Consider the following 12,617-nt stretch of genomic DNA (forward strand, 5'->3'; position numbering starts at 1 on the left):
TTTCTTTCCTTCTTTGTTCTTTCTTTCTTCTTCTTTTCTCCCTCTCTTCTTTTTTTTGCCCAAGTGGATTCAAACTTCAAAGATCTCCTCTGAACATCCGGTTCGGATCAGACTCCGATGCGAACTTACGTTCACAACCATGCATGGTTTGCTTCCTCTATCTTTTATACTATTAATTAATTAATATCTGGATTCACTTAAATTTAATTATTTGAAATTACTCGTATATTACAATCTCGAGGCATATCTATATTATATTCCTTATACTGGTTGATGTAAAAGCAATTTTGATAATTAATTTAATTTTAAATATAAGATCTTAATCTACTTTATTTTTTATGTTTATTTATTTTTTTAAAGTAATTATTATAATAGTTGTATGTATTAAAAGTTTCATCAAATGACAGTTTTAGTTAATACTACCTCCGGTCCTTAATATAAGACCTTATTTACCTTTTATTTTGGTCATAAATATAAGATCCTAATCCACTTTGTTTCTCATATTTATACTTTTTTTCCAAAGTAATCTTTCTAACAATAGTAGTTCTAGCCAAAACATTTGATTAGTAAGGATATTTTGGGAAAAAAACACCTATTTGTTACAAATAACTAACTCAGCTTCTCTTATTAATCTCCTCAAACTAGTCAACTAGCTCTTATAATTAGCATTAGAGCTAGTATATATGATTAGTAAAGGTATTTTAGAAAAGATAACATTTATTAATTACAAATAACTAACTTAACAAACTTTTTTAATCTACTCAAATTAGTCAATTAGTTCTTATATTAAGGACTAAAGTTAGTATTTCTCTATTTTATGCTATTATTATATGTTTTTTCTCCTTTTCTTTCATGCAGTTTTATTACAGTTTCCTTTAAAATCTTATCATGTTCATATAAACTATGATTATCATGAAAAGTAATATATTTTCCATATAAATAAGATTTAATTATTTTGCAATTTTATTGGTTGGTGTTCAAAGTATGTCATTGCGAGCCGCAAACCCCCCCCCCTCCGGGGGTTTTCATTTCTATAATGCCATCCTTTCAGTTTTTGCCATCAGATGTGATGTATTTTGAATTTATCTGAAAATATACTTCAATTCATTGCGTGCAAAAAAACATGTCCAAAGACATATATAAATGACTATTCAATTAATATTATCTCGTACCGTTAATATAATAGCTAGTTAACTAATTTGAGTACGTTAAAAAAACTGGTTATGTTAGTTATTTGTAATAAATAAACATTGTATTTTCTAAAATATCCTTGTTAATCAAGTATATTGGTTAGAACTATCATTGTTATAATGACTATTTTAAAAAAATAGATAAATATGAAAGATAAAGTGAATTAAAGTCTTATATTTAGAACTAAAATAAAAGTCAAACAAGTTATTATATTACTTTCGGACTTCGGTTCTTAATATAAGAGTTAGTTAACTAATTTGAGTAGATTAAAAAAATTACTTAAGTTAGTTATTTCTAATAAATATGTGATCTTTCCTAAAATATCTTTGCTAATTAAGTGTATTAGCTTAAACTGTCATTATTAGAAGGACTATATTAAAAAAATTAGATAAATATAAAAAATAAAGTAGATTTAGATCTTATATTTAGAATCAAAATAAAAATCAAATGAATTTTTATACTACCTTCAGTCCTAATTATAAGAGCTAGTTGACTAATTTGAGGAAATTAAAGAAATAAGTTGAGTTGGTTATTTGTCCTAAATAGATATTGTCTTTTTTAAAATATCCTTATTAATCAAGTGTATTGGCTAGAACTGCCATTGTTAGAAGGACTACTTTGAAAAAAAATATATAAATATGTGAGACAAAGTGAATTGAGGTTTTATATTTAGGACCAAAATAAAAATTAAACAGTATCTTATATTAAAGATTAGAAGTAGTATTAGAAAACGGAGGTGGTAACTCTTATGTAAACTTCTGTTACATTTACGTTAAAACACGCACAACGCGCACGTGTGTGTTGATGGATGTGTTTAAATAGTTTTATTAAATAGTTTGGAAAACACTGCAATGGCTTATAACAAAACACATATGTTCAATTCTTTCACTTTCAAAGTCATAAAATACAGTAGAACGAAAAATGTCATTAATTTAAATAAGGATGAAAATGTAATAACTTTTATACGAGCACTGCCATCTTATTGCAACGAGAACAAATGCTGGTCACTGAATGTTTAACACTAAAATAAAATGATTCACTCAATAAAATAAAATGAACTGAACCCAGTCCACTAGCAACAAAGCGAAGCAAAAATACCAGCGATTTGTCAACGGATAATTGTCTCAGTGGCAGTATCATTCATCACATTTGAATGGAATTTTGGGTTTAAGTTTGGCATTAGCATATTTATACGTGCGCTATTAATTGTCTTACACACACACACACACATATAAAAAGACAAACGATTTTGATGAAAATGTAGTTGACAATGAAACCACGTAAAGTGGCCTTCTGAGAGTCGTGAAGCTAAAATAATATTTGAATTAAATAATATATTTTTATGTTTAATTATTTATAGTAACATAAATTTATACTTTTAAAAATAAATAAATAAATAAATTTTAATTAAATCATATGCTTGGTTTAATAAATCAATTCCTCATGAGAGCTAGGCAAAGTGCCGTCGCCAACAGATTCTAAACGGGCCACCGGTAAGTTTTACTTTTTCTTTCACGCTCGATAAGATTTTTTTTTTTTTTGAACTGCGAGAAGATCATGTTTACATCTATAATTTATAAGTATTTATAAATATGTTTATGTAAGTTGAAATATAAAAAAAATTATTTACTTATTTTATGTTCTATAAATCACAATTAAAAAACTGTTTATAACTTATTTTAATAAGTCCCAAAAAGATAAAGTTTGCTATGTAAATGTGGGAATACGGGCAGGACCGACACTACAAGTCCGAAATTTTAAAAATACTTTAATTTGTTAGGCCCGACCTTTCAGCTAATTGGTTTAAGGTTGGCTGGCGGGCTTCGGCCCGTTTAGGAAAAAATACTATTTCATATTTTTTATTAAAAATATAAAAATAAACCAATAAAATTATTATAAAAGATATAAATATGAATAAAATTAAATCATCAATACAAAATATCATCATATATAAATATTCATTAACATCCAAAAATATCTAAAACATTCATTAACAAGATAGCAACATCCAAAAGTTTAATTTATAGTGCAAATGTGCAATAAACAAACACTATCGTTAACCTTTTGAAACTTTATCATCACTATAATCAATTACTCTTCCTAATAAACATGCTTTTCTTTCGTAATAAAAATATCAAATTTTTCTTCTTTATAAGAATTTTATTTTTAAATTTTGCAGTCTAGTTATTATTTTATTTTAGTTTGAGAATCATTGTTGTTCAAACTCATAAATTTATAATTCAAATTATAGAATCACAAGTTACATAAGTATAAAAACACTCTCTTATCAAATATATATAATTTTAAAATATCAACACATATAATATAAATCATATCATTATTAAAGTCCAAATTAACCCTTTTTTAAAAATTTAATTGAACAAATTATTGTCTAAAACTAAATAAATCAAACTATTTCATGAAATTTAATTTTAAAATGATAATAATAACTAAATATTTGAAATATCATTAACTATGTAAAAAATTAATAATATTATAATTACACAAAAATAAAAAAAACTAAAAAACTAAAAAAAAGGCTCAAACAGGCCTACTCGTTTAAGCCCTTGACTAGGGGTGGAAACAGGCCAGGCGGCCTGTCAGGGGCCTATAGCCTGGCCTGCATTTGGCCTGGCCTGTTTCCTAAAAAAGACGGGCTCAGGCCTGTTTGAAGGCCTGTTTAGTTAAAGAAGCCAGGCTTAGGCTTTTTAAAAAGCCTGTTAGGCCGGTCTGGGCCTGTCAGGAATTTATAATCATAATATATGAAAAAATTAATTAATGCTATTATTGTTAATGCTCTTTTAATTTATTTTTTAATTTTAATATATAGTTAATAGCTTAATCTTTTCTTAGATTTTGAAGTTTAGATGCCAAGTGAAGATAAAAATATAATTTAAAATAATAATATCAATAAATAATGTGATTTTTAAATCTTAAAAATATAAAGAAAATAGAAAGAAAAATTTTGTTCCAAGAATGATAAATTAACTAACTTACGTATTATGTTAATTTAAGTAGATACCCTTTTTATTCATTATAAAATTAGTATTTTTTCCTCTTTATTTATTTGTCTTAATTTTATTTTTGTATGTACTTAAACGTAGTCTTATTCCAATTTTAACATATAATTACAATTAGTTTCATAATATTCTTATAAATTATAATTAAGATTTAAAATAGTACTTATGATACTAAAATTTAAATAAAAGACAAGACTAAAAATTAATTATTATGTACTTTTTTTATCTTAGCTTTTTTTAAAAAATAATTATTATAATTGAATTTTTTAAAAATACAGGCCTTTTAACAGGCCTTCAGGCCAGGCCAGGCCTTTTACGGCCAGGTTCAGGCTGAAAAGTAAGCCTGTAACAGGCCACAGGTCAGGCTCAGGCCATAGGCTCCAAAACAGGCCTGGCCTGTTAAGAGCAAAGCCTGGCTGTTTCCACCCCTACCCTTGACCCCACAGAACTAGCTTGTAGGGTCTATTTTCTATTTGAGAGAAAAACTTCAAACCTAACTCTTATAATTTTTGGGCCTAAATAGGCCTGTGCGAAGGGCTTGACCCTTTTTCTAACTCTATTGCTATGTCTAGTATGGCTAGGGAAGAGTTTGGCAAATCCGAGGATCACTTAAAAAAATGTTTTTAAATAAATTGAGATAATTTTTTGTTTCATGTATTTATCTTGTTTGTCGCAAAATCATTCATAAGAATATAAACATTCATTAAATATAAAAAGGCGTCTGGTATTAGATAAAAATATTTTTGAAAAGCACTTTTTCACAAATCAAGGTATATTTTTTCACATATTTATTTTATATACCCCAAAATCACTTTTAAAATCAAGTTTATATTAAGAGAGTGTTTGGATGAAATCAAACCATAATTTAGAAAATAGCTTCTACAGAATAGATTTTTGAGAGGATAAATTTTGTAAAAAAGTAATTATGATAAAGTGAGTGTTTGGATAGTTGTTATTAAAAGCACTTTTTTATATATACAGATTACTAAAAAGGGTATAAATTACTATGATAATTACATAAAAGATATATTTTATAATATATTTTAATTTGAAGGGATAAAATTGTTAATAATATATTTTTTTACTAACATAATTAATAATATATAATATAATGTAATTAATAAATAATTAATATGTGTGTATATATATATTTATAAATTATAAGATTAACTATATTTATAGAAAAATAATTGAGGGATGTTGAAGTTATATTATTGTAAGGATCTATTCTGATAGGTACAATTATACTCTCCAATTTAAGTCAGAAGCAAAATAGATATTTTTTTTCTGAAGTCATGGTTTTGAATCCAAAACCGTGATTTGCTGGTTTCTTTCCAAATTTAGCAAATTTTTTGCTCAAACCATGATATAGGTTCAGAATCATAGTTTTGGCCATTCGCCCAACAAGACCCTCAAACACCGTCATAAAATGCAATAAGTTAGGGAACTCATTTGAACGAAAACTTGGAAGTTCTCTTCATTGTCATCAAGGGGCGGCGCCTCACGTTTCCTCTTGCTTCCACTGCTCGCCACACGGGGAGACATCGTGGGGCCCAGTTCGGCCATGGACCGATTGGCCTTGACGCCGGGGGCCACTGTATATGATGGTTCTGAAGACAAGGCAGCATCCAAAAGAAGCACTAATTACCATTGACAGGTATACCTTTTCGTAACAGGGGAAAAAAAAAAAAAAGTGGGTTCCCTGATGCATTGCGTAGGCAGCAAGTCAATCAAAAGTAAATTACTTCCTCCGCCTCCAGATATAAGTTTTAATATTAAAAATAATATAAATTTAAAAATATCAACATTTATGTATTACACGAAAATTATTTTTTAATTTTATCCTCTATTTAGTATCACAGTGTTATTTTTTTTGGAACAAATATTAATTATGGCTAGAAATCTATACTAAAATTTACATTGAAACAAAGAGAAGGTGAAAATTGAGACCTGATTATATTTATAAATGGAAAAAGTAAGAAAATCAATTCACAGAGCAGATGGAGTCCAAGACATCTCTTTTTGGGACCAAAGACGATGAAGCATGCGTGGGTTTGACTAGTTAAGATCATGCATAAGCATATATAATCATATATAGCCATGACTTTCAAAATTTATTTGCATCGTGAGATTTTTACAAATAAATCTGATCATCTAGAAGTACGGGAATTAAATTAATAGTCAAGATTAAACATAAAATGTTCACAAACGCACCCGATTTTGAGTTGAAGGTATAATTATTATCTCAAGATGCTTGTGCTTATTTTTTAACAAAAAAATTACGCAGATTCGAGCACGCAATTTATCGGTTTGGCTAACACGGATAAATGGACATGGTCGGATATAGCAGGAAATTAAACGTGGAAAAAAGAAAAGATAAATCTCATGCATGTTCTATTGTTTGCAGATTTTCAGGTTTGAAAAAAAAAACACAAATACCTTGGTCGCGTGACCAGTTAAGCAGTTATCCATAACTAACGTTATTGTTCTTTCGCTTACGCAAATAAAAATGAAGGAAGGAATTCATTTGTGCATAATCATTGACAAATATCTCTTGTATTTTCACAAATTTTTTCAGAATTGCATAAACCCTAAACCCTAAAAACACAAACAAAAATTTGCTTACGCAAATTAATAAAGAACTGTGATGCGTGTTTGTAATTCACTGCGCCATTATGCTCCAGCACGCTGCATAAGTGATTTTGGAGACAAAAAACGCCCGACACATATACTACCTAACATTGTTCATACAGTTACTGGCTCCTATTTTTAACATAAAAAGCTAGTTTAACATTTAAGTTAATTCTAAATATACAAATTTTGATCAATTTTATCTCTCATATGTATCATTTTTTCTCAAAACAATCATTATAATAGCTACACATGTTAAATGTCTCATTAAATAATAGTTTTAACTAATACATATGATTAGTAAGAATATTTTAAGAAAGATAACACATGTTCATTCTAAATAACTAATTTAACAAACTTTTTAAATATATTCAAATTAATTACTACCTTCGATCCTAATTATAAAACCCAGTTGATTAATTTGAGGAGATTAAGTAAAGAAGTTAAGTTAGTTATTTATAATAAATAAGTGTTGTCTTTCCTAAAATATCTTTACTAATTAACTATGTTGACTAGAACTATAATTATTGGAAGGACTATCTTGGAAAAAAATACATAAATATGAGAGACAAAATAGATTGGGGTTTTATATTTATGACCAAAATAAAAGTTAAGCAATATCTTATATTAAAAACCGGAGGTAGTAACTAGTTTTGTATCAAGAAGCAGTGGCAGTATTATTTATTATATTCTTAACTACGTTTATTTCATGCATATTTTATTAACTCCTTGCACTCGCTCACCAAAAAGAAGCTGAACTTTTTTATTTTATTTTCTAATCGACAAGCCGGTGACAACCATCTACAAGTACAAAGTCAACAGCGTGGCAAAGAGCAGACAATCACCTGCTGTAAAAATATTACCTTAATATAAAAGCTTGTTTAATTTTGTATTTTAATTTTAAATATAAAATCTTAATTTATTTTATCTCTAATATTTATCTATTTTTTTAAAATACTCATCATAATAATGATAGTTCTAGATAATAAAATATTTTTAAAAAACAACACATATTTATTATAAATAACTAATTTAATTAATTTTTTAACATATTTAAATTAATCAAGTAACTTTTATATTAAGAAATAAAAATACTCTTCCAATCTTAAATATAATATCTTTATATATTAATATAAAGATTTTATATTTAAAGCTAGAAGAGTATTATTATTCCAGTAAAGACTTTAAGAACTAAGAGATCCTGGCTGGGTATGAGATTCTCTGCCCAGCGTTGTCCCCAAAGCCTCTCCTTAAAAGTTAAAACTAAGTCGGCACACAGATTCTCGTCCATTCCCTTCCTGAGCATGCACAGTAACCACACGTGACTGAACTTGAATAATAATTGAAATACTTCAGTGGAGATTAACACAGAGAGAAAAGCAAAGGAGAAGAAACCCGAAAAGGGCTGATCCATTTGGTCCAACTCAGATTATTCTAGCATTATTGAAGAACATTAATTAGTGGTACAAAGGCTTATGAATATATAATTACACATTTCTCGGTCATATGCAGTAATATGTGTCAAACTCAACAACAAAAATTAATTAATTACTCGTAATTAATTAACCAATAGGAAGGTGGAGAAGGCGCTGGCGGATTAATTAGGGCCACGCAAGCCATGGGCGGGCGAGTCCGTGTGCGTAAAAAATAACCCACAGAAACTATGAAACGCGGCATATTGAAGCAGCTGCATGCTTTTTCCTTTCTCCATAGCAGCATACTAGATCACTGATTAGGAAATATCAATAAAAATAGTTAAGATTAATTATTTACTACCTCTTGTCCTTAATATAAAATCTCGTGTGACTTTTATTTTGATCATAAATATAATACCTCAATCTACTTTGTTTCTCATATTTATGTATTTTTTTTAAAGCAGTGCTTTTAACAATTGTGGTTCTAGCTTATAAACTTGATTAGCAAATATATCTTAAGAAAGATAACACTTATTTATTACAAATAACTAACTTAACTTCTTTTCCTAATCTTCTCAAATTAGTCAATTAGCTCTTATAATTAGAACCGGAGGCAATATAATAAATGCGTGTTGACTCTTGTAAACTATCATTTTTAATTATATACATTAAAATTGTTCATTGGTAGAAACCCTTACCATCAACATTGATATTTTGAGGAAAACAATAAACGAATACAGAGAAAATTAAAATTTTGCATTTGAAATCAAACCTAATTGGTTTTTAATTAGTAGGACATGTTAAGATTCTTAATACCACCAATATCAATGGACGTACAGCTCTCCGTGATATTTACCTATTATCCATTTCCATCGTCGTGTCTGGCTCATTTTCATCACCATGTGAGGCACCACCATAGGTGGTCATGGCTGCGTGTCGGTGCGTGTGTTAGAGAAGCTTCGGCGTACACGACACGAGACGTGGGCTCGCAAGCGGTTTATGTTGACCTTTTCATTGGGTCGATGTCTTTGAAGAATGAAGACTACTCCTCGTAGCAATTAACCGGATTACGTACCAAGCTTTATTTTCCTATATAAGCTATTAGTGTGGGTCCTGATAGTTACTGCAAGAAAGGGGAGCCCGAATTTCTCAGATATACACATGCAGGGAGTTTGGGAAACTCAAAAAAAATATTTTTAAAATATATCTTCACACAATTCTATTTTTACCTCATACTCTGTAAAGTCAATTTCAAAAAATTATTATTTCCGATTCTAATTATAAGACCTCATTTGTAGATTGATTATTTTTAATCAATCTACATATGAGGTCTTATAATTAGAACTATTGTATATAGATATCTACAATAGTGTAGCTAATTTGCAGTTTTTTTTATACATAATACTGCATTAACATTGACATGAATATGATTATTCAGTTTTTGTTGGCTGAGCTCCCTCTCTTGCCTTCGCCTGCTGTTTTTTTTTTGCCTGTGTCGTGGCCTGCAAGAAAGCAAGAACCATTGGCAGAAGTTTGAGCAATATGTAGCTCAGTTTGAACAGTCAATTGTGGAGCTTGCTTAAGACTCCCTCCCCGATCAGCTTTCAAATTAGTTGGAAAGAAATAAGGTTATAGGTAGAACTGGGAATCAGGGCCAGCCTTTCAGGGCTGATGGGCTTAAAATGGTCGACCTTCCAGGGCTGAAATTTCAAAAATACCCTAATTTGTTAGGCCCGGTCCTTAAGCCACAGGGTTCAGGGCCGGCCCGTGGGCTTTTAGCCCGTTTGAGAAAAAATACTATTTTTTATATTTATCATAACTTTTATAAAAAAAATAAACCAATAAAATTATTAAAAAAAACATAAATATGAATAAAATTAAGTCACAAATATAAAATATCATCATATATAAATATTCATCAACATCCAAGAATATCTAAAACATTCATTAACAAGATAACAACATCCAAAAGTTTTATCTATAGTGTAATTGTGCAATAAATAAACACTATCATTAATCTTTTGAAACTTCATCATCACTATAATTAATTACTCTTCTTCATAAGTATGCTTTTCTTTTGTAACAAAAATATTAAGTTTTTCTTCTTTATAGGAATTTTACTTTTAAATTGTACAATCTAGCTATTATTTTACTTTAATGTGAGAAACGTTGTTGTTGAAACTCATGAATTTCTAATTCAAATTATAGAATCACAAGTTATATAAGTATAAAAATACTCTATTATCCAATATATATATAGTTTAAAAATATCAACGCATATAATATAAATCAAATCATTATTAAAGTCCAAATTAACACATTTTTTAAAAATTTAATTGGATAAATTATTGTCTAACACTAAATTTAATTTTAAAATGATAATAATAACTAAATATTTGAAATATTATTAACAATATAAAAAATTAATAATATTAGAATTATATAAAAAAATTTAAAAAACAAAAAAATTATAAAAGGGCTTAAAAGGACAGGCCCGCGGCCCTCCATGGCCGATCCTTTTAAGCTCTCGACCCTCCAGGCTTATTTCCTATTTGAAGGGAAAAATATCAAACCTGGCCCTTATAATTTCAGGGCATAAACGGGCCGGCCCGACGGGCTCAGCCCGTTTTCCCGGCTTTAGTTATAGGACTCGTTTGTTAACGTTTTATTACTCCACTGACATTTACTCTATTTGTCCAGTTGTTTTGGCATGCATAGCACTGTATACCATGTACTAATAACTGGCCAGTGCACAGAATGTTTTTGGGAGAAAAATTTTTTAAGAAAAAATCTAAAAAAAATGACGGCTGACTTTTAAAATTTTAAATAAAAAATTATTACAAAAATGTATTGTTATTTACTTTTTAAATATAGTTATTTCTTTATAGGTGTAGTAATCAATACTAATTTAGAAATTTAAAATTCAACAATCATTTTTTTCATATTTCTCAAATCTTAATTTGGAAGATGGGACTTCCTTCCTGTAAAATATTGCTATAAACGGGAATGTGTATGAATAAAAATTCAAATTGTTCAGTTTATACTATTTTTTGTGTTTAATATAATATCTATTTGATTAAATTGGATAAATAAAGAAAGGTAATTGAATTAATTATTTATAAAAATTATGTGTTGATTTTTTTAAAATATCCTGGATTGAAATTATCCTCTCATGCAAATTCATTTTAATGCATGCAATCAAAAATCGTCGAATTCAAGCTTGAACCTTGAGCAAGAAATCATGCAGATGTTATTTTGAGGTATTAGCACACACATCATCACGAAAGCTTCGATTTGGGCGGGGGTGAGGATTACTCTTTCAAATTCATTCTGCGTGTATTTAGCAGAGCAAAGTCTGGATACTAACCTATCGTACTCATACATACCTCGTCTCGTCCTTATCATCCGGGTTAAACTCATATGGCTTTCTTTTATAAATTTTACATGAATAATTTATATGAAAATGAATTTTCGCTAAACTGGGTAAACTGTATCTAAACACAACGCGACAAAATGGAAAAGATGCAACAACAAAATGGAAATCCTTTTATTTAATTCGTAAATTGAAGATACAATTGTATACTGAGGAACCATTAACATTTTTTTTGGAAGAATTTCATAAAAAAAGTTTGAAATTACTAAATTCTAAATCAGAATAGGTTCCAACACTTTAATAAGTTTTGATGGCACTGTACCTGCAATAACAACACATTTTTGTAAGAATTATTTATTTGAGATTTAGTTTTTTTTTTTTTTTTGCGTCATTACCTTCTTTGCTCTTTGGTCAAAAACAAAAGGGTCGTGCATCATACACATGGATGTATCTTTGTGTGATGAAAGATAATAACTAATTTGTTTTATGTTGGACACAGCCTTGAACATCATACGAGAATGGAAATATCTCATCCCTTTACGAAGTTCAAAGGTATGCAGATCTTTTTCCTGGTTGGGAGCCCGATTAAGGCCCTTTCTGGATTGAAGCCCGTATTTGCTATAATGCTTTGAGAATAGGAGTTCTACGCGGACATACGACCCAAGAAAAAAACGCTCAGGAAGCTCAGGGGAAAAAAAGAAAGAAAAGGAAAAATACCAAGACACACGGAGGTGTATTTCTCCGAATCTATCCACTAATGAAAAAAGAAGAAGCATATAACTGTTATTAGAAGAAGAACCTTTAATTTAGAACTCATTTTTTTAGAGACTGCTTAATGCATATAATACTATTCAGTTTTAATTATTTTAAGGGAAAATGACAGATAAAGAAGGTGGAATATCTGAAATTCCAATTTGGGAAGCTAAGCAAATGTAATGACAATGAGGGAAGTACTTCCCAAATTGGAATTTTGAAATTCAGTGAAAT

The sequence above is a fragment of the Neltuma alba genome, unplaced genomic scaffold (genome assembly GCF_004799145.2).
Source record: "Neltuma alba isolate B1F8T4 unplaced genomic scaffold, ASM479914v2 tig00004674_pilon, whole genome shotgun sequence".
NCBI lineage: Eukaryota > Viridiplantae > Streptophyta > Magnoliopsida > Fabales > Fabaceae > Neltuma > Neltuma alba.